This window comes from Protomyctophum bolini, assembly GCF_963924005.1.
Source record: "Protomyctophum bolini genome assembly, chromosome: 1".
NCBI lineage: Eukaryota > Metazoa > Chordata > Actinopteri > Myctophiformes > Myctophidae > Protomyctophum > Protomyctophum bolini.
In genome coordinates, this window is record NC_137862.1 from 49,953,750 (window position 1) to 49,978,372 (window position 24,623).

A 24,623-nucleotide genomic window follows, 5' to 3' on the forward strand; every position below is an offset into this window, starting at 1 on the left:
CTTCAGCGATACGGCAGTCGGCACTGCTACAGTTCCTCTACTTCAGAGTAAAGAACAAATCAAGGCACATTTCCCTTTTCCTATACAGTTATAATTTGTCAGTCATTGATGTTCAGTACACTGGGCACACCTACACTTGCTCGAGTTGCTTCATAAATTGTGTCTCTCAGATGCTGCGCAATACGGGACTCCTAAGGTTGTTGAAACATCTACAGTTCGATCGTTCATTTGTCCTTGTTTTGATCACTGAATGTACTGTATGTATAAAATTACAAGACCAAGCCATTTCCCCCACCCCTAATAGTTTCACTCTATGGATGGATTTCCCCTTTTAAGAGCTGCATAGGAGATGGATAGTAAAGTGGGGCATTTCACCGTTAATCTTTAGATTTATATCAAAAGGTCTCTAGGTGGTGTTAGCTGGCAGTGTGTGTGTGCCCAAGCTGTGTACACGTTTAAGTGTGCGTGGGTGTGTGTGTGTGTCCCAGTTCACGTCCTCCAGAGTGTTGGTGTGTGAATGATAGCACTGCCGTGTGACTTTGTTCCAGAGTTTGTCTGGAGCCATGCAAGGTAAACACTTAACTTAAGACCGAGGAGGGAGGGAGGGAGGGAGAGAGAGAGAGAGGGAGAGAGAGAGAGAACTTGAAGGCAGCTTTTGGTGTTGAACGATGAAGGTAGAGGTCAGCACCCTTACCAGAAAACGTGTGACGGATGATACGCCATTTTGACATCACGTCACTTTAACGTGGTTTTCTGTGAAGGACAACTCATCAGATAGCATGTCTGTCCTGTATTGTATATAGGCTACACTAGGCCGATATTTGATTACCATGATGATATTTTATTATTATTTAGACCCAAGCCTAAATGCACACATGCAATCACACACATTTGCAACTTCCAATAGTGTACAAATCATGTTCCATTTGAACACTCTTACAGTTAAATTAACACTTACGATTGCCTCCCAGTATTCACCTGTACCGGCGGTTACAGTACTCTATTTTCATGACTGTGTGCGTGCGTGCGTGCGTGCGTGTGTGTGTGTGCATGCGTATTTTGGCTGTGGAAGCGCCTTGTTTTGAGTTGACGGCACTAATGCAACGAGTGGCGTTGTGGGCAAGGAGATGAGAGATGTGGACACGAAGGAGAGAGGCACAGGGCGGGCTTTGGAACTGCAATAGGAATTATAGGGGCGCCTTAGGATTTTACAGTGTGTGTGTGTGTGTGTGTGTGTGCACACGTTTACAGACCCCACACCGAGCTGCACAATGACACTACCTCATGAAGCATCGTTCTTACAGTCAACGTACATTCCTTTCATTCGGGTTACTTTGGAGCAAACGGCAGCAGCACAGCTATTCTGGGAAGCTAGCTCAGGGCCTTTGGAGAGGTAGATAAATGACACTGAGCCACTCTGAACGGTCTGGGTCAGCTGATGATCCTACATGGAGCCTTTTAGCAAGGCAGCAGTTCTCAAGATCTAATGAAGCTCATTATGTCTATCCATCTGCCGCAACACTACACTTCACTAAACCTCTTCTCTTCTCTTCTCTTCTCTTCTCTTCTCTTCTCTTCTCTTCTCTTCTCTTCTCTTCTCTTCTCTTGTCTTAATCACATCAATTATCCGTGATAGACAGATAGTATACCTATATTGATCCCATGGGGGAAATTCAGGCGCCGGAGCCAGCACAGCAGTAGAAGTTACAGATAAGAAGTACAATAGGTACAGCAATGTAAACATCACGGCCTGGGCCGTGACTCAGCGGTCCAGGCACCTTGGCCGGTAGCCCAAGTCTGGCAGTGTGCCGCGGGTTCGACTCCCGATCCCGGCGGCCTTCACTGCATGGCCCCCCCACCCCCATCTCTCTTCCCATTTCCGGGCAGCCATACTGTCTGTCCCTCCCATAAAATATATAAAATAAAGGTGAAAGTATACACCCTATAAAATCATCCTGACTGTTGCAGAGCAAGAGACGCACGCACGCACGCACGCACGCACATGCACACACACTTTCCACTAGTCTGTAGCTAAATTCACAATAGCCCAAGGCATTGTGATTTTTTGAACTTTTTAACCAAATTGTTCGTATTTTTCACAAATCTCCTGCATACGGTAAAAAATAATCCGTTTCTTTTTGCCTTTCCAACACACTGGGTGTTGGGTGAATATCCAAAGACCAATTACCATAGGAATGGACCAGCACACAGCAGGGCAGACATGCTATCTGTGTTTTGGGGTGGAGCGTGGCTCCATTCCTCCCCTCAGGTCGTAGAGAGAGAGAGAGAGAGAGAGAGAGAGAGAGAGAGTACTTTATGGCTTGCTGTCTGACGGGGAGCCAATCTGGCTGTGCTCCCTGTGCCACGAGGCGGCCTGTTAGCAGACAAACAACAGCAACACTCCCAGACCATTAGCCGCAGTAAACAGCCAGGGACCTCCCGGAGTCGTCAGGATGGGATTAAACCGGAGGTGGTGTGTGATTTAAACCCCCCACCACCCCCCGTTGGCCTGTATATTACATCTGACTGCATGATGTGGGGACAGACACACAGTCACGCTCGCTCGCACACACACACACACACACACACACACACACACACACACACACACACACACACACACACACACACACACACACACACACACACACACACACACAGGCCAGCTGTGTTGGGGTAGGTCGTGAGGTGCATGTCTTATGGTGGTGGTGGTGTTATGAGGTCCATGACAGGCTGGCCATGCTCGCTTGCATCGGGCTCAAGGGCACAGTTTTCCAGGCAGTTTGGGAGGATTGCGAGCTCCGCTCACACACACACACCGTGTCACTTTGTTCTATGTGATATCTTTTTTTTATATAGAAAATAATAAATAAATAACTGACAGCCATCTGGACAGGGTGCAGCAAGAGAGCCAGAGTATAGGAAGCCAGTAAAAAAAAGCCAGTGTCACCACCGGGCTATTTTATTATACCCTTTCTTCTGATTTCTTTCCCCCCTGCGCTCATCCCGTCTGGCTCCGTGTGGCTCTGGGCTCTCAGAGCCACCACTCACTCAATACTGATGATGTGTCCTTGAGCAAGGCACTGAACCCCCAACTGCTCCAGTGGGGCTGCCATAACATTATCAGACTGGTGGTTGTACTGGTCAGCTTCAAGGAAGAGAAAGAACATATCCGCACACTATAGTTTCTATAGAGCTCCGAGACTTACTTTATTTAGAGGCAACAAATTGCAATGTTTCGACCTACATTGTCTTCATCGGGCAAATATAGGCATTAAGGATGTGCACACAATCTTCTCTGTGAACTGTACTGGTCAGCTCCCAGTACAACAGTATCAGACTGTGGTTGTACTGGTCAGCTCCCAGTACAACAGTATCAGACTGTGGTTGTACTGGTCAGCTCCCAGTACAACAGTATCAGACTGTGGTTGTACTGGTCAGCTCCCAGTGCAACAGTATCAGACTGTGGTTGTACTGGTCAGCTCCCAGTGCAACAGTATCAGACTGTGGTTGTACTGGTCAGCTCCCAGTACAACAGTATCAGACTGTGGTTGTACTGGTCAGCTCCCAGTACAACAGTATCAGACTGTGGTTGTACTGGTCAGCTCCCAGTACAACAGTATCAGACTGTGGTTGTACTGGTCAGCTCCCAGTACAACAGTATCAGACTGTGGTTGTACTGGTCAGCTCCCAGTACAACAGTATCAGACTGTGGTTGTACTGGTCAGCTCCCAGTACAACAGTATCAGACTGTGGTTGTACTGGTCAGCTCCCAGTACAACAGTATCAGACTGTGGTTGTACTGGTCAGCTCCCAGTACAACAGTATCAGACTGTGGTTGTACTGGTCAGCTCCCAGTACAACAGTATCAGACTGTGGTTGTACTGGTCAGCTCCCAGTACAACAGTATCAGACTGTGGTTGTACTGGTCAGCTCCCAGTAAAACAGTATCAGACTGTGGTTGTACTGGTCAGCTCCTAGTAAAACAGTATCAGACTGTACTGGTCAGCTCCCAGTACAACAGTATCAGACTGTGGTTGTACTGGTCAGCTCCCAATAAAAACAGTATCAGACTTGGAACGGCGCCCGGGAGAAACAATAACGCAACGCGAGACAGTATCACGGTAAAGGTTCACACAGTTTATTACACAAACGTGTAAAACGTGACAACAAGATATGAGACATAGAAAGTAAGGTCATAGCCTTGCTGCCTTGTCATTATCATGACAGTCAGCCAGAGTAACACCACTCCTCAAGAAACCAACTCTTGACCCCTCAGATGTCAAGAACTACAGACCGGTATCACTCCTTTCATTTATTTCTAAAACCATTGAACGTGTTGTCTCCAACCAGCTCTCTCTCCATCTCTCACAGCACAACCTGCTGGATCCCAACCAGTCCGGATTTAAGAAGGCCCACTCCACAGAAACTGCCCTGCTGGCAGTCACAGAAGCACTACATGCTGCCCAAGCTGCTTCCCACTCTGCAGTACTGATCCTCCTAGACCTATCGGCAGCATTTGACACAGTGAACCACCAGCTGCTCCTAGACACCCTAGCGGATCTAGGCATCGGTGGAACGGCACTAAAGTGGTTCTCTTCCTACCTCACCGACCGGACCTACCAGGTTTCCTGGAAAGGTCTGTTATCATCCCCCCGAACCCTCCAAACTGGGGTCCCACAGGGATCGGTTCTTGGTCCCCTCCTTTTCTCACTGTACACTAAATCCCTTGGCACTATCATCTCTGCTCACAATATATCCTATCACTGCTACGCCGATGACACACAACTGTTTCTATCCTTCCCCCCCCTCTGCCACTCAGGTGGAAGAGCGCATCACCGCATGCCTGGCTGACATCTCACAGTGGATGTCCTCCAACCACCTCAAACTGAACCCAGACAAGACTGAGCTTCTCTTCTTCCCAGCTAAGTCCTGCCCTATGCGGGAGCTAACTATCTCCATAGACAACGCCCTGGTAACGTCTGTCCCAACAGCCAGGAATCTTGGTGTTGTCCTGGACAGTCAGCTCTCGTTCAAAACTCACATCACAGCTGTCACTCGATCCTGTAGGTTCACACTCTATAACATACGACGAATTAGACCGTTCCTCACCCAGGAATCAGCCCAGCTCCTAATCCAGACAACAGTCTTGTCAAAACTTGACTATTGTAACTCCCTCCTTACTGGCCTACCAGCATGTGCACTTAAGCCTCTCCAGCTGATCCAAAATGCTGCAGCTCGCTTGGTCTTCAACCAGCCAAAATTCTCACATGTCTCCCCCCTGCTCCGCTCCCTCCACTGGCTCCCGGTCGCTGCCCGCACAGAATACAAAACCCTGATGCTGGCATTCAAAGCAACCAAAGGTATGGCTCCCCCATATCTTGCAAGTATGATCGAACCCTACAAACCCTCCCGCTCACTCAGATCAGCCAACGCAGGGAAGCTGGAAGTACCCTCACTAAAAACGCCGGGACAACGCTCCACACGTCCCAAACTCTTCTCCCTTCTGGCTCCAAAACTGTGGAATGCACTTCCCATTGCAGTCAGAACTGCAGCATCACTCCCAATCTTCCGCCGCAGTCTGAAAACCCACCTTTTCAGACTCCATCATGGCCCATAGCACTTACCCCACCCCCTTAGATAGCAATTCTAGTAGTCATAGCACGTCATAGTACATATGTGTAGCATAGTAGTATAGATGTATAGCTTATATGTATAGTTTCATTATAGATATTCCACTGTTACTTTCTTAGCTTATGCATGTTTCATGATAAATGTCTTCATGTGATGTATTCCCATGCTTTTGTTCTTGCTTAATGTAAGTCGCTCTGGATTAAGAGCGTCTGCTAAATGCCTAAATTGTAATTGTAATTGTATCATGTCATGCTTCTATTAGAAACATTAGTGACATGATAATAACAAGGCAGCAAGGCTATGACCTTACTGGCACTAACTTAGATGTCTCTCGTAGCCCATCTATAAAGTATAGGCTACAGTGCAGTAGGCTACAGTCACATATCACATGTTCATAGCTACTGTGGAGTCAGTACTGCTGTATGGGGCCGAGACATGGACCCTTACAATACAACAGGAAAAAAGCCCTGGATGGAGTCTACACAAGAATGCTACGAATGGCACTATAGGATAGGTGTCACATGGACGGACCGCATCAGAAATGTGGACCTCTATGGGGACCTATACCACGGGTCAGGGACAAAGTCAGAGAGAGAAGGATGAGGCTTGGCAGGGCACTGCGTCAGGCACCCAGAACTTGAGGCAAGTAAATTGACCCTATGGGAGCCAACCCAGGGCGGCGTGACAACACTGAAGAGCTCAAGAACCTGATGTTGGATAGGAAATTGTTCAATTACACAGACTTGGATGTACATGGACAACGCATAACAGTCATGGAGGATGTCGCCTTTTTTATGAAGTCAACTGGAATGGGTTAAATGAACGCTCCAGAGTTTACTGTGTGCAGCCTGTGCTATTCAGTCCATGTTGTGAAGAAATTAACTTTTGGTGTGTTAGTTTATTACCGATTTGAAGCAAGTGGGGACACTATTGTAATGAGTCTGTCTGTCTGTCTGTGTGCATGTCACTGTCTGGACATGTGTCCACCACCAGAGGATGCTGGAACGTGGCCCAACTATTATTTACACCTCTATGCCGTGGTTCTCAAACTTTTTCACGTATTTGACAGCAAACCCTGATGCCCAGAAGAGAAGACAAGAACATTTCCAAGATATTTAAAAAATAGCAGATGCACAAGCTCATACAAGCTTGTATATAGCTATTTTAAATAGCCATCCATCCATCCATCCATCCACCTTCAATTGCTTATCCGTAGTCAGGTCGCGGGGGCAACTGCTCTACCAGAGAGCTCCAAACTTCCCCTGTCCAGAGCAACATATTAATAACTTCCTCCTGGGGGATCCTGAGACGTTCCAAGGCCAGTGAGTTGATGTGATTCCTTCAGGGGAAAAGGCACGCTCTACTCAGACAGTTTTATATCGTTTCAGGCGTGTGCTGGGTGCAGATTCCAAAAGAACATATATAGAAAATGAATTAAATCCGCACTTCCAGTCGAGTAAGAGTCTTTATTCATAAAGAGTGTGCTCCGCAGCAGCAGTCATACCAGACAGACAAACGCGTTTCGGCGCGCAGGCCTTCGTCAGTGTCAAAATACAATATGATGTGATTCCTCCAACTGCCCCTTGGTCTGCCCCGGGGTCTCCTCCCAGTGGCTATTTTAAATGGCCACAGTGGCTATTTTAAATGGCCGCAGTATAAAATATGGATGAAGTTTAAATGTCACTCCCCATCTCTCTCCCCATTTCCTTTCAGTCTACTGTCGGGCATAAAAAGTCCCCCACACATATTTCTTTTGTGATGTATTAACCAATTTAGGTTGGGAACCTCCTGTGGAACTCCCCCAGGGACCCCTGGGCATCTCCGGACCCCACTAAGAACCACTGCTCTATGGCAGGGGTTCTTGGCTGGGGATCCCGCGGGAATGCTTTGGCCATGTCTCGCCCGCCCCTCCCCCAATACAAATTGACCTCTACAATAACCTTAATTATAGAGGACATGCATCATAAATAAATACTGAAACCAGATATAATCATTAAGGAAAGTTTATGCATGTACTCGTGTGTACTATGTAAACTCTTAATTTCCATTTTCCATGCCATTTCAGTTGCCAAACAAATTGTTGAAAATACTTTGGCGACCCCCAGGTTGAGAACCACGGCTCTCTCTAGGGTGTCTTGTTGCACGTGTTTCTCTTCATGTCGTGTGTTTCTTTCATGTAACATCTTTTTTTTCCCCCTCTCTCTGTGGCTTCATCAGAGCCCAGTCCCTCCCTGATATTCCCGCGCGAGCTGGAGTCGTCTCCAGGGACAGAGGAGAGTCGAAGACACTCCTCATACCCATCGCTTTCCCCACCTCAGAGTTACAGCCTGGCAAGTCTGGTAAGGAACCGATAGGATTTACTGTTGTCTGATACATGCTTTCATCTCCCTTTTACTTTCATCTGCATACCAAGCAGGTCAGGGCGGTGTGTGTGTGTGTGTGTGTGTGCGTGCGCGCGTGTGTGTGTGTGTGCGTGTGTGTATCTGTACATGTGCATGTCATGCATATTAATGTTCGTGTGTGGCTGTAAGTACAGTACACTCCTGTGATAGGGTGTGACGTTCATGATGCGTGTTTCTATCTACACTACAGTCAGACATGGCCCAATGATCAGGGCCATGCAACCAGTTCACACAGTCAGAGAATGGGAGAATTGCACCAGCATGCTCCATGTAGAATCTCTACGTGTGTATGTCTCAGTATTTTATTTATATATATATATATATATATATATATATATATATATATATATATATGCTCACCACACTCTCCCAGGTCCCCCATCGTTTTGATCTGTGTGCTCTTAACACTGCCGCAAATGGCTTGGCTTTAGATTAGCCCTCATTAAACTTTTAGAATGCAATCTGCATTCACCGAGCCGTGTGCGTGCGTGCGTGCGTGTTCAATGTTCATGTGTGTGTATTTGGAAAAGAAGAAGCAGTTGAAAAAGCAGTTTCAATGCTATAAGTATACCAGTCTGTCTTTTACAGAAAAGACAAACACACCACATGTTTTTTGGCAACGGCTCACATTTAGTCAATTTGTCAAAATGCCACAAAAATATCGGTGGTTGCAAGGTCAATATGCTGTATTAGTTTATAGAACGCCATTTAGACCTGACATAGCGGATCTACAAGCTCGTAGCGCAGCACTCGGTGCCACGCTATGAGCTTGTAGATCTGCTATTTTTCAATAGCTAAAGTATAACATAATGTTTAACACACCAAAAGGAGTGTTTTTTATTATTCAGACAGCCAGCAATGGGTAGAGCTCCCAAAAATAATTTAGTCTCTGTGGGCCGCAGATTTTCCTAGAAGCTTTGTCATTGTTCGATTTGCCTGTCTGCTTCCTGATTGGTTAGTCATTGCGACTGGTTTTCTTTCGACCAATGGCAAAGCTTCTAGGAACATCTTTGAATGCCTACATGTGTCACAGAGACTACCCATTGCTGGCTGTCTGAATACCAAAAAAAATGGAACAATTTTGACATATTATTGCTTATAGCAGCTTTAATGCAGGCCTACGCTGCTATATAATTTACGGAGTAGCTTAATCCTGCGTCGGTGGTGAGGATGGAATCAATGTGTTGAGTGATGGATGAGCATGGCTTGGGCTGACCCATTCACCCTGCTCTAGTAATGACTGAGCTCTTATAAGGTGATAGCTCGCGGGTCAGACACACTCACATGCATGCACACGCATACACATGCGCTTGTGCACACAGACACAAACTACATTTTAACATAAATACACTCTAAACACACTACATTTGCACACGTACACCTGTGTATATGTGCACACACACACACACACACACACACACACACACACACACACACACACACACACACACACACACACACACACACACACACAGCCACGTCTCTTAATGGCTGTGTGTGTAGGCAGACAGAATCGTGACTGAAGGCAGACAGAATCGACCTGATATGACCAAAGGGTCAGTCCCACAATGCCTCACTCGACCTTTGACCCCAGTGGACTCTGACCTGGCTGTGATTGAACACGTGACAGGGATGTAAGGTCATGTGACGTGTCAATAGTGTAGTGTGTGTTCATGGGCGGGAGGTTGGAATGTCACCCATCATACTTCATTAGCCTATCCTATCCTCCCTGCATGGGTGTTAGAGAACACCAGAGAGTCACCACGTCTCACTCTCCACTGGAATGTTACACATACATTTCCAGAGACTATATATCTACATTTCCTGAATTAATTTTTCCTTTGTTTCACCCTTGGTTTTTAATATTTCATGCATATTCTTTGTGGCTATATGAAATCAATGTTTTAGTTGTGTCCATTTTTAAGGCCTGTTGACATTTACAAGCTGCTAATAGGAAGAAGTTTAAGGGCCAAAGCCTTCAGCATGCCAACAGCGTATATACCGGTACTTCTAGTGCTGCTGGCGTCAACTCGCTCCCGCGCTTGACTCCTCTGCCCTCTTTGTCATAAGAAGCAAATGGATGGATGGATGGAGCGAGGAAAGAGTCGGGAAGAAGAATGAGTCGGATGACGTGACTTGTACAGCACAAACTCTTATTGATGGCGCTCTCATGAGGCTCCCCTTTCTCGCTACACAGTGCATTTACCATCAGCTGCCCCGGCTGTCAAGCGCCTCTCCATAGTATTCCCTCTCTTCTCACATTACCTCTCCTCCATTCTCCACCCTTGCCCCTGTCAGCGAGATGGATCTCTGGTAGTCTGCCCTCCAGAGGGGAAATGAACACACGCCCATACTTTATCATCTACCTCCCTACTCTATTCTTCTCTACCTACTCCTCCTCCTCCCCTCCCCCCCAGGGCTTACTCCCTTCCCATCCAAATCCCATCCCATCCCATCCCATCCCATCCCATCCCATCCCATCCCATCCCATCCCATCCCATCCCATCCCATCCCATCCCATCCCATCCCATCCCATCCCATCCCATCCCATCCCTCCCCTCCCCTCCCCTCCCCTCCCCTCCCCTCCCCATCCTAACCTTCCTCCACTCCCCGATGACCTCTCATCTCATACTGAATTGAGATTAGTAGCATACAGACAAAGGTAAAGGTCACAATTTACGCTCTTAATGCACGGGAGAAACCTAAAATAAGCTGCACTTTATGATTCGGCAAGATGAGATTTCTTCAGCAGTTTAAGCACCGAAGGTGCTTTGTGGCCAGATTTGTATGCTGAGGCAAATCCTGCAGAAATGCTGCAACCCAAACATCATCTGGTTGCACTCCTGTTTTCAGAACATGCTTGACGTGGCTGTAAACATTCTATAAGGATCAGGATTAGATGATTGAAGTTCCACACCAGCTGACGACGGCACAATTTGACGACTTGTGACGCATCAGTGGATTACGGCTTCATATCCCACGCAAGATCAAGCACCGCAACTTCATCAACGATGTGTAACACCGGCAATGAATAGATTTCATCTGGAGATTTATTGTAGTTACATGTTAGATTGCAAGACTCAGCCAAAGGTACAAATGCTGCTACTGGTGGGTCAGCAGTCGATGCGCTATATGCAAAAAAAATAAGATAAAAGAGCTCTGATGTTATGTTACGTCACGTTTGTCGACTCCACACGTGTGATTGTGCAATGTGTGTATAATGAGGGTGTGAGGTTTGGAGTTGGACAAAGATTAGGGGCTTTTAAAATAGTTCAAATAGCCGTTCTACGAGTCTGTCGACTGTATTCTACAATGTTTTACAAAATAGTAAAAAATGGCAAATAAGTGAAAGGGTAAGGGGTGGCGCAAGATAGGGCCCTAGATGTTCAACCCCCAAAACAGCAGCTTAGACATTTTCTCCTCTCCCCGGAGAGGCTTATTGATGGTATCGGCGTGGGAGTATATCCCCATTTCCCAGTGCGCTGGACCCCTGAGAGATGAATTGCTGAGGTGTAGACTCAAGACTCCGCTGTAGCGTCTATGTTGCCCGCATGCTCCCAGGAATGGTTGACTTGTTATCATCGACATGTACCGGTTCAGTGACTAATTCATTTGAATATATATATTCTTTCAGAGCGAATGTTTTTAACTCAAATCTTTGCTCCCGGGAGGTCCCTGGAACAACATATTTTCAGATGGGGGTCGGAGGCCAATTATCATTTTTGGGGTCCTTGACATGAAATATGGAGAACCACAGAAACATGAGGTATTTCAGAAAACTGTCAGAATTTAGAAGACATTTTTTTAATTTCGACGTCGGGCCTAAATGGGTTAACCACTTCCACTTTGCGTCGGTGGTTTATCTATAAAAAATGACCACTCAGCCATACATTATCCCTTACATAAATCAAACAAAACCCCAATCAAAGAGTGGATAACATGGATGTAAACAAAACTAGTTAACTTCAATTGGGTAATGTAGGTAAGTGTAGACCGATTATTTGTATACAAACATTGAGACTGGTCGCACGGGTGACTGTTTCATGTAATCAATTCCCAACAGATCTCCAAACCCGTTGTTTTGGGGAGCGCTGGTTTCAGTTCATCCAGGAGACATTTCTACTTCATTGTGTGTTGGCTAGTGAGGTGCACCCTAGGAGACATTTATACTTCATTGTGTGTTGGCTAGTGAGGTGCACCCTAGGAGACATTTATACTTCATTGTGTGTTGGCTAGTGAGGTGCACCCTAGGAGACATTTATACTTCATTGTGTGTTGGCTAGTGAGGTGCACCCTAGGAGACATTTATACTTCATTGTGTGTTGGCTAGTGAGGTGCACCCTAGGAGACATTTATACTTCATTGTGTGTTGGCTAGTGAGGTGCACCCTAGGAGACATTTATACTTCATTGTGTGTTGGCTAGTGAGGTGCACCCTAGGAGACATTTATACTTCATTGCGCAACAGTGTTGCGTGCAGAGAACAGCTGATATACAAGCTCACATCACGTCGCGGACGTGACTGTTGTGAGCTTAGAGGTCTGCGTGCGCGACACCATCGCGGGACGAAGCATAAATTGTGTCGGTTCACAATGACTTCTGGAGGAGGTAAAACAAGACACTGAATGTAAACATATTCAGAGATGTCACAGTATAGCCTATAACATTTTTGGAATTGGTGTGGTCAGCAATCCCTCCCCAGCCCATAATCATTCATCCATGTCGTGACAAATGTAAAGTGTATTTTCTCCTGCAATAACAGAATTAAATGGTCCATGAACAAGAACGATAAGTAGGGCCTAATGTAAGCTGTGTTCATTGTGACTGACAGACAGAAAGCACAGCCCAGCGTAGCCAAACGTACTTCTTTCACATACACTGAACCGCAACGTTTCTATCTCCTCCTCTGATAAGTTTGTCTTCTCGTCCTATAACCACTGTTCAGGTTGAGGGTTTTCTGTGGTGCTTTTTTGCTATACTTTTGATTGAATATCGCCATTTCGTTAAGCGTCGCTGTTCGACATATAACCATTCATTCGGGTGTCTCCAAAACACAGATATGTACTGTACATGTTGTCACTGAATTTATTGTCTCTACATTTGGCAGCTATTTAAGCCAGTGACAGTGACACAAACTCTGCACGATGTGCTTTCAGTGTGAAGATGTCATGTACTATTTGTCTCGGAAGAACTCCCGGTACCTGTAATATGAAGATGTTACAAAGTTCAAAGTTCAAAGTTAAGACGAAGACTTAATCTGCACAGCAGCAGCAGGTGGTCCATATATGGCTCTTTAATTGTCTCTTAACCCAATAAGACCCGAGACCGATTCTACAAAATATGTCTTCTCAATCCTAACAGTTTTCTGGAAAATATATGTTGCTATGTCATTGTTGGTGCTCAAACTTCTTCATGTCAAGGACCTACACTCTCAGAGTTACATTAACATTGATTTTACAATATAAATTGGGGGTCCCAGAAATATAAATGTCATTAAACGGGGGTCCGTATAGACGACTGCGTGTCAAACTGGGGGTCCTTGAAATTAAACGGGTTGAGAATCCCTGCTAGAGCCGTAAAAAAAAAGTTCTTCATTTATGGAGGGTTGAGGTGTCTTTTCAAATGGGGGTCCGCGGGCAAATTAGTGACCTTTTAGGGGTCCTTGACATGAAAAGGTTTGGGAACCACTGGTTTAAAGTAGTTGAAGTGATTGTGACACGACATTAACTACTAACACACTGGTGCAGACGTGCAGTGGCCATTACTACTCACATAGGAGACCTGAACACAGCAGCTGGAAGAGCACGCCCAGAATGCAACTCGGTACATTCACGGTGTTCTCAAATCCAAATGAAAAAGTTAATTAAAACATTGGCAATGGGACTGCAAAATATGTTGGCCTCTAAAAAACTAGTCTATAATGTTTTCTTCTTTTTTAGTTTTTGTCCATGTTGACATTTATTCACGTATTGACGTTTATAAGTACTTTTTCAGAAGTAACAGAGTAAATGTTCCTATAGAGGGTATGCGCGTGACATCATCATCAAACCTGAAAGTTATGCAGGAATGCCTACTGAGTGGCAAACAACTACTTTCTGGCCTTGACAGCCCATACATCCAAACAGAAAAGTCCTATCTGATTGCATTAAACAACGTTAAACTCACTTTGCATGTTGCTTTGCCACTCGATGTGCCATTCACTTTAAGCATGCGCATACCCTCTATTGTAGAGTTTTAAAAGATAGAGGGAGTGACAGCTTGTGTCTACACAATCACCATCAAGCCAGAACAGCAGGGTTGTACAATTTGTATCCCTTATTATTATTTACTCAGGCCGTGGCAGTATTTTGGCTTTAGGGCTGTCGGAGTGTTTGGAGTTGACTATGATTTAAAAGTTAGACTGAAATGAAATTGTTCTTCAAATGCTTTTTTTTCCTTTTTCCTCCGTGAGTGCATTTAGTAACAAATCAAACAAATGTTGTCCTCACTTCTTGGCCTACCACAGCCTAGGGTGGCATGTGAAAAAACAAAATGCTCTTGTCACGTCAGGTATATAACGTCAATTATTTATAACTGTACCATATCTCAAAATAGAACAACACATGTACTGTAGCTACGTATATTGCATGATGTTGTTGTGTAATATTGAAATCCGCTTTGCTTAACCCATTTTTCGGTGGGAACCCCTTTTGGTGTTTTAAGCATTATGTTATACTTTAGCTGTTGAAAAGTAGCAGATCTACAAGCTCATTGCGCGGCACAGAGTGCCACACTACAAGCTTGTAGGTCTGCTATTGAATATATTCTTTTTAACTCAAATCTTTGCTTCTGGGGGGGTGTCCCTGGAACAACATGTTTGCAGATGGGGTCGGCGGCCAAATACAGATACATTTTTGGAGTCCTTGACATGAAATATTGAGAACCACTGATATAGAAACAGAAAATTGTCATGATTTAGAAGACATTTTTTAAATGTCGACGTCAGCCCTAAATGGGTTAATGAAGATAATTTCAGTATGAACAAATCAACCAAATAGGTGTGCATGTAGTTTGTTTGCTTCAGCATCCTCTGAGATCCTCCTAATTTGCAGACAGAGTGACAACATGCATATATGCACAGAGAAACAGACGCCGTCGTTACACTATAGTTTCGGATTGCTTTCTTTGCTCCCAACTGATTTATGGCAGTGTGTATGGCAGAACCTCACTGACTTTTCCAATCAATGCGTGTTTTAGGGTATCCAGCAGCTTGTGCTGATCCAAGGATTAGTATCTCATTGTCTTAGAGATTGAGTAACATAGGGATCAGTCTGGTGACAATTGACTTGATCGTGACATTGGCCTTTTGTCTTGGTCTGACGTCGTCACGTCCGTGATGACCAGGTACTGTGTTACATTGAGATAAGCACAGCCTGTGACACAAGGTCCCCCTCTATGTGTATTATAATTAGAGTTTGGTGTCTCTTTTGAGAGAGAACTATACACTTACATGTCTCACTACTCTGCTGAGCGCTGTGGCTGATATACGTGTCCCATGATATCATGCAATAGATATATCAAAATATTAGAAATATACTGTAGTGACTCCGGCCTTTTGCATCCTGAACGATCCTATAACCGGAGTACGACATCCTCCACTACAGAGAACGAGCTAAACCAGGCAAAATTGAGGTAAGTCTCTGCCTTTCTCCACTCTGTTCTCTGTTTTGGCTGGATAGTCTACTTTACACGGTATCTGGATCATTACATTTAATGTAATTGTAATTAAGGAAAACCCAATGGATGTCTCCCACGAGCACAGATGTACACCCCCCCCCCCTGTTGAGCTCTTGTGCATTAGGGTGGTCAACAGAGCTCAGAAATGATAGAATTTTGAATAGTTGGTAGATTTTTGGTCTTAAAAACATATTATGATGTAATGTCAGATACACAGTGGTGTATGAAAAGACTGAACGTTGGATACACAGTGGTGTATCAAAGACTGTCAGCATGCAAAAAACGACCTTTTTTCACTGACAAAGTAAATGTAAACTAAATGAAAACTAAGCTATGGTGACTAAAACTAAGACTAAATATACTGACAATTTCGTCAACAAATAAAAGTCATTTTACACTTGGTTGCATGCTGAAAATAGCCGATCTGTGAGCTTGTAGATCGGCTGTTTTCAGTGTAAAGTGTAAAAACAGTCATTACGACGGCATCAAGGCCCGCCAAAATACATTTTAGTCGACTAAATCAACTGTAGATTTAGGCTCACTAAAATCTTGTGACATTTAGTCGACTGAAACTAAATAAACTATTCAAGAGACTATGACTAAAAATCGAATAAAAAATTGCTGCCAAAAACAACATTGTTCTGGACAACTTGATCTCGATATATCTATATCTGGGTGTATCAGGTTTGTTTATGGGTATTTATTTAGGGATGCACACAATATTCGGCCGAATAGTGGCAAAAAAGTATTCGGTTGATTTTAGAGCCAAAAATGAATAGCCAAACAACCTTTCGTAAAACATACTGTTTTGTTGCGATGACATGAACAAAATGTAATCATGTCTTTTGCCATTCTTATGTATAGCTCTACGACAAAAGTTACGGCCATGACAGCAATGGTATACAAAAACCGGTAAAAAAATATTATTTATGTATTTGTATCGGCCAAGAATGTCCCATTGGGTGCATCCCTAGTCTGAGTCATAGTCACATGGCTGTGGTCCACCAATAGAGGGCATGCGTGTGACATCATCAAACCCGGAAGTTATGCAGGATTGCCTGAGTGGCAAACAACTACTTTCTGGCCTTGACAGCCCATGCATCCAAACAGAAAAGTCCTATCTGATTGATTGCATTAACAACATTAAACGATGTTAAACTCACTTTGTATGTTGCTTTGCCACTCGATGTGCCATTCACTTTCAGCATGCGCATACCCTCTATTACCCAATTTTACACAGCAGCCATGCCTATATACTAATAGGACATACAGGTAGATTAGATTTTTTTTTGTGTGTTCATTTTTCCCTCAAAGTTGACGATTACTCAAGATCTGGTCATTTATTTGACAGCCCTATTGTGCACATTTTACTTTACAAATACATAGATGTATTTAAACAGCCCGCGTGTGGCTCAGAGTTGGAGATGATTTATCATACCAAAATAGCTAAACAGCCTTTGCCATTTAGTTTAACTGACTCATTTGAAATGGACTGGCACCAGCTATCTCCATGGAATCCTCCACCATGTCTGCATAGCGCAGCCATATGCGGGTATTTCATTTTTAGCACCAAGACTGTGTTGTGTGCCTCTTCAAGAGAGAGAGAGAGACATAGGGGTAGAGAGAGAGAGAGAAAGGTTAGGAATCCCTCCGGGGTTTCCTCCTAGAATTCCCTGGAAGTCGGAGGCGAAAGCTGCAGCAGGTGTGATATGGAGGGGGGAAACCCAACTCTCCAGTCCTGCTCTCTCCACTGTCCCATTGGCCTCGGCCTCTTCACGCTGCTGCCAGATGAAACCCAATCTCTTCTTGGTTGTGTCTCCCCTGACCCCTCCCCTCTTGTTTATGTGCGACACACTGTAGCAGTGCTAGTGCGGTTGGCCAGTGCCTGACCCTTGACCCCATAACAAGGAGATGAGCGTTGGTGTTAACCTGTCACTCACCCAGAGGACAATCAGTCACCGCAGACATCCAGTGAAGATCAGACTCTCATTGGGGTTAGAATGTTTCACTAGAGCAAAAGACTTTAGCCTCCCCTCTTTGATGTACAGTACATACACACAGAAGTAACATCAAAAGGTAAAACGTGGACAGAATCAAACATGTTTTAGGTTGTTATTAGCGAAAGTAAAAGGTGAGTGTTAATTGTTTTTCATTTGCTGCTTTCTTTCGTTTTAGCAATTTTTGACAGGGTCCGACTCCTAAATATGTATTTTCTTACAAATTAAGATTCATTTTTACTATTATTATTATTATTTACTATAGTCCAACTGGACACCAATAATTATATCTGGCCACAAAAGATCACGGGATCTATTATTGAATGTGACAAACTGACATAATGAGCCTACTACACACTAGTAGGACCATAGTAAAAATTAATAAAGAAATCGCTGTAAAATGTTGTAAAAAAGGACGTATTTAGCCCCATGTTCGAATGCCCCCCTGTCAAAAATAGCTAAAATCGCTAAAACGAAAGAAAGCAGCAGCAAAAAAAAAAGAACACTCACCTTTTAGTCTAATAAACAACCTAAAACTGAAGTTGTCCTTTAAACAGAATAGCACATTTTAAGTGATATCACAAACAAGCACAGTAAAAAGAATAATAACTGGCGATGGAAACCCTGTCTGCAACCACCTCTTGTTCCTTTCATACATTGTTGTCAGTCCCTTTTATATATTTTAAACTTGATGGTGACGTTTGCGTTTGACCTTTTCAGCTTTAATTCTTTGGGACATCCACCAAGTTTCATGGAATTCTACCAGTTCTTCGTTTTGACGTTTGTTGACCTTGCTTTTAACCTCGACCGTTGGGCCTTTTCAACCCGACTCTTAAGCTATTCTTCATGGCAGCCTCGTGATCATATCCACCGTGTTTCATGTATACAATTCAGCCATGCGTTCTCTATGTGACTTGAAGTTACATACGGTATATATATATATAAGAGCTGCTGAGATGGGAGTTTTTCCAGCACAGCCACCCAGGAGTCTCCCTGCTGTTCCTTTAAGGTTTAATGAAGGATCTATCGGCGGCGTTTCATTATCTCAGGCATGTGGCGTGCCATGACATGGCCCCCCCCCCCCCTGTTCCAAAACATACCATCCTCTGCACTGTATACAATACATCCTCTGTAATTACCTGCTCCCCGGCTTGCACGTGGGCCCCCCTATGTGTGTGTGTGTGTGTGTGTGTGTGTGCGCGCACAGGTAGAACAACTGCACTGCTAATTTGGAAAAATGGACTCGTGCACATTTTCACAGCTTGACGTTAATCATCCGTAGTGGGACAGGAAAAAAAATGTAATTAGTCATTAATATAGAATTTAGAGCTATATGTGCGCGCCTCTGGGCACGGCTCTATACGGCTAGACGGGATGAAATAATACCGCTGCATTCCTAGGCTAAAAAAATCAACCCCTCTCTCTCTCTCTTTTGTCAGTGAGTGTAAGGTGACTCCTACTTCCTTTCTCTCTCTCTCTCTTCCCCGCCCTCTCTCTCTCTCTCTCTTTTTCTCTTTCACCTCTTGTCTGCCTGTCCGTCTGACTGTGTGTCCGCCTGTCTGTCTGTCCGCCTGTCTGACTCTTTCTGGGAGCTCAGCTCATTTCAGTGAAAGCACAGTGAACTGTGGAGAGAGAGAGGGAGAGAGAGAGAGAGAGAGAGAGAGAGAGAGAGAGAAAGCATAAGAGAGGAGGGTGACAGGGGGCTGAAATCAGAGCCCTCCCTCTGAGGTGCAGCCGGTTTATGTGTTTGTCAGCTGGGAGGAGAACGAGCAGAGAGAGAGAGAGAGAGAGAGAGAGAGAGAGTGGAAGCGAGGAGAAAATAATGAAGAGATGAAGAAACAATGCAAGCAGCGAAGGTAAAAAAAACAAAACAGACAGAATCCGGATGAAGTCCATTCGAGAGAGAAAAGACTTCGGAAGTTGAGTGGAGTGCGACGGACCCTTAAAGAAAAGGATTAGTAGGGTTGACGAGGGCTGTGAGGTTGGCTTTGCACAGTTGAACTTGGACTTGCCACCACACGTTGAAAGCGCTGAAAGAGATCAGAGTGCCCATATAGGTAGGAAAAAACAGGACAAAGGTTGCCGTTTTCCTTCACGGAAACTCCCATGAGGGTAATACAGGTCAATTGTTACAGTCATACCTGATTTGTACTTGGTTACATTCTGTGTCGCGCACTGGATATAGTCGATCTACAAGCTACGGACGCTGTGGCGCGTTGTGAGCTTATACTGTATATCGATTCGGTGTGAGACAACCACGCACACAACCAAGCGTACATCAGGCATTTAAAGGAGAATTCCATGCTAGAATGCTTTCTTATCTTTCTTACCTTTCTTTGTAGTTGTTACGTCCCCACCAAAGAGGTCCAGGTGTTTTTTATTTATTTATTGGCTATTTTCCCTACCATAAGCCCTCAATGAATTGCATTGCATTGAATGGGGCTATGGGGTGTTATGCTAGTTTGCTTATTTCCATCGAAAGAAGTAGTGAAGTGTGCCGCTTGGGATATTATTTACATTATGACGAGAGGATATATACAAAGAAATCATAATTTTGAGCGATGGAAATAAGCAAATTAGCACAACACCCCATAGCCCCATTCAATTCCCAGTCAGTTCAATGCAATTCATTTAGGGCTTATGGTAGGGGAAACAGCCAATAAGGAGCTTTTGCACAAAATAACACCTGGACCTCTTTGGTGGGGACGTACTAACAACTACGAAGAAAGGTAAGAAAGCCTTTTAGTGTGGAATTCTCCTTTAAATGAACCCTCAAATGGCTATATAGAGCCATGTGTGTATGTGTGCGTGCACATGCAGGTGTTACACATGCACTCAGGTGTGTGTGTGTGTGTGTGTGTCACATGTGTTTTCATCACACGTCTATACAATGTTCATACAACAGAGCTGAGAAATGGAGCGAGCGAGAACGGAAAGAATGTGAGATGGTGTGTGTGTGTGTGTGTGTGGGGGGGGGGGGGTAGAAGAAGACAATTACAGGAGTAGGAGGTAAGCAATAGCTTGTCTCTGCTTGTTCTTTATTCCACTCAGTATGAATGGAGCCTTTGTATTTGTAATCCAAGTTATTTCTACTGGCTGGATCGACCCATCTTCTCCATATCAAACAGTTCTGGTTCCATTTCAGATGTTCTGGTTTCTTCTTTCAGCTTGTGAATGGGCTCAGTGTGAATGTAACTGACGGGAGTGTAAGAGTGGACCCAACATTTAGACTCTTCAGTCCACCTGGGTCCATTTTGTGTTGGTTTCTGCAGTATTGCATCAATTGTTCTATGTCTTCCATTGGATCACTCATCACAGTGTTATTGAGTTAATCTGTTGTTGCTACCCAATACTATGTGGAGTTGTCGTGCGCGTGCGTGCGTGCGTGCGTGCGTGCGTGCACATGTGTGTTACAGGGTAAACTGGCAGGTAGGATTAGTGGCTTTGTGGCCGTGGATGACCTTGTCCGGTCCGCTCACACAAGGCAGGGTCCACTGCAGTTGGTGTAGGAGATAAGGCAAGGAATTTATGTTGGCAAGTTGGCAACTGTGTTCTCCGGCAGTCTACTCTGTGTGTGTGTGTGTGTGTGTGTGTGTGTGTGTGTGTGTGTGTGTGTGTGTGTGTGTGTGTGTGCGCGCGCGCGTCTCTTTTCCTGTGTGTGTGTTTAACACTTTCACACCATGTAGCTCACAATATCACGAGGGTCTAAATTCGTTTGTCCTCTCCTTAAGTAGGTGAATAGTGTTGTGTTCAGTGGAGAGAGAGCTCCATGTACACCAAGGGGGCTTAGAGAGAGGGCCACAGTCGTCACCGCCATCTTTTTCACCAGGGCAGGTTCCAGAGGTATAGCAATCCCATTCATTTCCTCATGAATGTTTCGGGAAAACACTTATATTAAAGGTAGGGTAAGTGATTTTCTTGCATAGCGCAACCATTATGTGGTTAAACAGCTCTATATTACATGTTATACATGTTAAACATGTCTATATTCTGATAGTACTCATCGTCTGTTCAGTAACGGGAGTCTCAGGATAGAGAACTCAGTCCGGAGGTCTGAGTGATGACACAAATAGCCTAAAGGACCTGGAACACTACATCAAAGTGAAGCTGATAAATGGGTACTCTCCTGATTGGCTGACGTTTTGCAACCCACCTGGACATTTATTTTCTAGTCTATTGAAGAGCTCGATAGACGGGGAGACTCCTGTCACTGAACAAACACTCTATATATCTTTAGTCTATAGTCTCACTCCAGGCTGTGTACTAAACATATCTGTAGTCCAATCTCACTCCAGGCTGTGTACTAACATATCTGTAGTCCAGTCTCACTCCAGGCTGTGTACTAACATATCTGTAGTCCAGTCTCACTCCAGGCTGTGTACTAAACATATCTGTAGTCCAATCTCACTCCAGGCTGTGGACTAACATATCTGTAGTCTATAGTCTCACTCCAGGCTGTGGACTAACATATCTGTAGTCCATACAGTCTCACTCCAGGCTGTGTACTAACATATCTGTAGTCTATAGTCTCACTCCAGGCTGTGGACTAACATATCTGTAGTCCATACAGTCTCACTCCAGGCTGTGTACTAACATATCTGTAGTCCATACAGTCTCACTCCAGGCTGTGTACTAACATATCTGTAGTCTATAGTTTCACTCCAGGCTGTGGACTAACATATCTGTAGTCCATACAGTCTCACTCCAGGCTGTGGACTAACATATCTGTAGTCCATACAGTCTCACTCCAGGCTGTGGACTAACATATCTGTAGTCTATAGTCTCACTCCAGGCTGTTGACGATTGCCGGGAGGATTATTAATATTGGCGTGAGCTCAGATTAATGTTTGATAAGCTCCCAAACATGGTACTTTATCCCATTATGAGCAGAAATACCACTAATAACAGCGTGCATGGACACACGCGTGCACGGAGCGTTCGGATGTAGGCTGCTTCTACCATGCGAGTACAAAAAAAAAACCCTCAGAGATTTCTCGTGCTGGCAAAGGCTTTAACTTTAATGGTTGTCTTTATTGTAGTGTTTATATTCTTAATAGTATTGTAAAGAATTATAGTAGTTGTTAGCTGGAAGGGATTTTCAGCGATGATTTACGATTGTGTCTCCGGGCTATGGGCTGCTATTTTTTAATGGGGATACTAGGGTTCAAGTGTTTTAAAGACCACTTTTAAGGACCTTGCTTAAACTTAGTTTTATATGCACTTATTGTGTCTAAAATAAAGTTTATCCAAGGACAAAAGACTCACTTTCCACCCACTCAACATCCCTCCCCCCACCCCATCAATTCACTTGCCTCACTAAATATACACGGTTCATTAAATAGACATGTGAGAAAAGTGGAAAACAAACTAAAAACTTCAATTTATCTAAACGTCTAAATTAAAAGTAAATATAAAACGAGGCAAACATGTTTCTCCATTGGTGCTATATAATTCAACAACAAGGTTCCATAGTTCATTTACCCATAAAATATGTACACAGTCTTGTACCTTCGCCCTTTTTTTTATTTATTTTTTTACATTTTCCAATTATTTTTATGAACGAAATAACTGTTTTATGGTCATTATATATGGCTTTTATTGTCCCTGCTCCAATGGATGACTTCAGCTCAAAACAGAATCAGTTCACACATGGAAAAATATGCCATCATTTGGAGCCTGGCAAGATGACAAGACACAGCATCCCCACCCCTCGCATAACCATGCACATGCCCTGCACTCGCAATTTTTCTGCCTGTTGTCTTACGCTTTGTCACCACGGGTATGTTTGCGCAGCAAGTATGTACAAATCCCCTCTCTTCATCCCCCTCTCTCTCACACATGTGGGCTGTACGTGCACGAGCGTGCAACAAAGCAGCAGCAGAAAAATGAGGTGATGTTGGCCAGAGGTGAACAGAGGCAGATGGAGGCGAGTTGATTATCTGTCTCCTCTCTTATCACCGTCTCTAATGGAGGAAGTACGTCCTGATTGTGCCTTAATCAGCGGCTCTATCTCCCTCCCTGATTAGCACGGTGCTAAAAAGCACTTCAGTTTTTGAATGGCCATGTTCCCTCTTCCCTCTAAAGATGCTGGCCATTAGGCCAGGGCACTGCAGGCTCTCAGCTCTTCATATTCTCCCCCTCTGGGCCTGCTCTGACTGACAGCGGTGTTTTAGAGACAGAGATAGAGACACGTATACGTACGCCTCCGTTTGTTTGTTTTTTTCTTTCTTGCAGAAAGGCATGTCTGTGGCTTCATTTGCAGTGAAGTTATGCCTTTTTTTACAGTATGTGCCACCCACACATCGTCTGTCTGTCTGTCTGTCTGTCAGCCAAACCCATTCCTTCAGCTCTGACTTGGAGGACTTTAGTTAGTTGCTGTGAGAGTGAGGTCTAGCCAACACCAACTCGGGATTCCTGGATCGCTGCACTCCACAATGTCCTATCCAACATCAGGTTCTTGAGCATCTGCAGTGTTGTCAGCCAAGCTGTCGCGCCGCAGCGACGTCTACAGTACATAGGTGGTATACGCTTGTTTCCCCCCCTGGCTTTGCCCTGGGTTGGCTCCCATGGGGTCAATTTACTTGCCTCAAGTTCTGGGTGCCTGACGCAGTGCCCTGCCGGCCAGCCTCATCCTACTCTTTCTGACTTTGTCCGTGACCCGTGGTATATAGGTCCCCATAGAGGTCCACATTTCTGATGCGGTCCGTACCATGTGACAACCATTCGTAGCATTCTTGTGTAGACTGGAGGACTTGTAGGGGGAGTTGTCAACAGCCGTTCAAGCCATTCCCTCCTTCTCATATCTGTGCCAGTGGCGCGCTATAGCTGACCCGTCTGCTTTTTACAGCGACAATTACATCTCCAAAAATTTAACT

At 44.6% G+C, this 24,623-nt stretch overlaps 1 protein-coding gene across 3 annotated transcripts in view; it reads left to right on the forward strand.

Moving 5' to 3' along the window:
* large2 (LARGE xylosyl- and glucuronyltransferase 2) overlaps positions 1-24,623 on the forward strand; it is a 70,940-nt gene that overhangs the window by 13,855 nt on the left and 32,462 nt on the right. Inside the window, exon 2 of one of the 3 annotated variants that reach the window (XM_080792033.1) lies at positions 7,852-7,973. The gene's annotated coding sequence lies outside the window, so the exon portion shown is untranslated. The other 2 variants (XM_080792034.1, XM_080792035.1) reach the window with 2 other exon arrangements.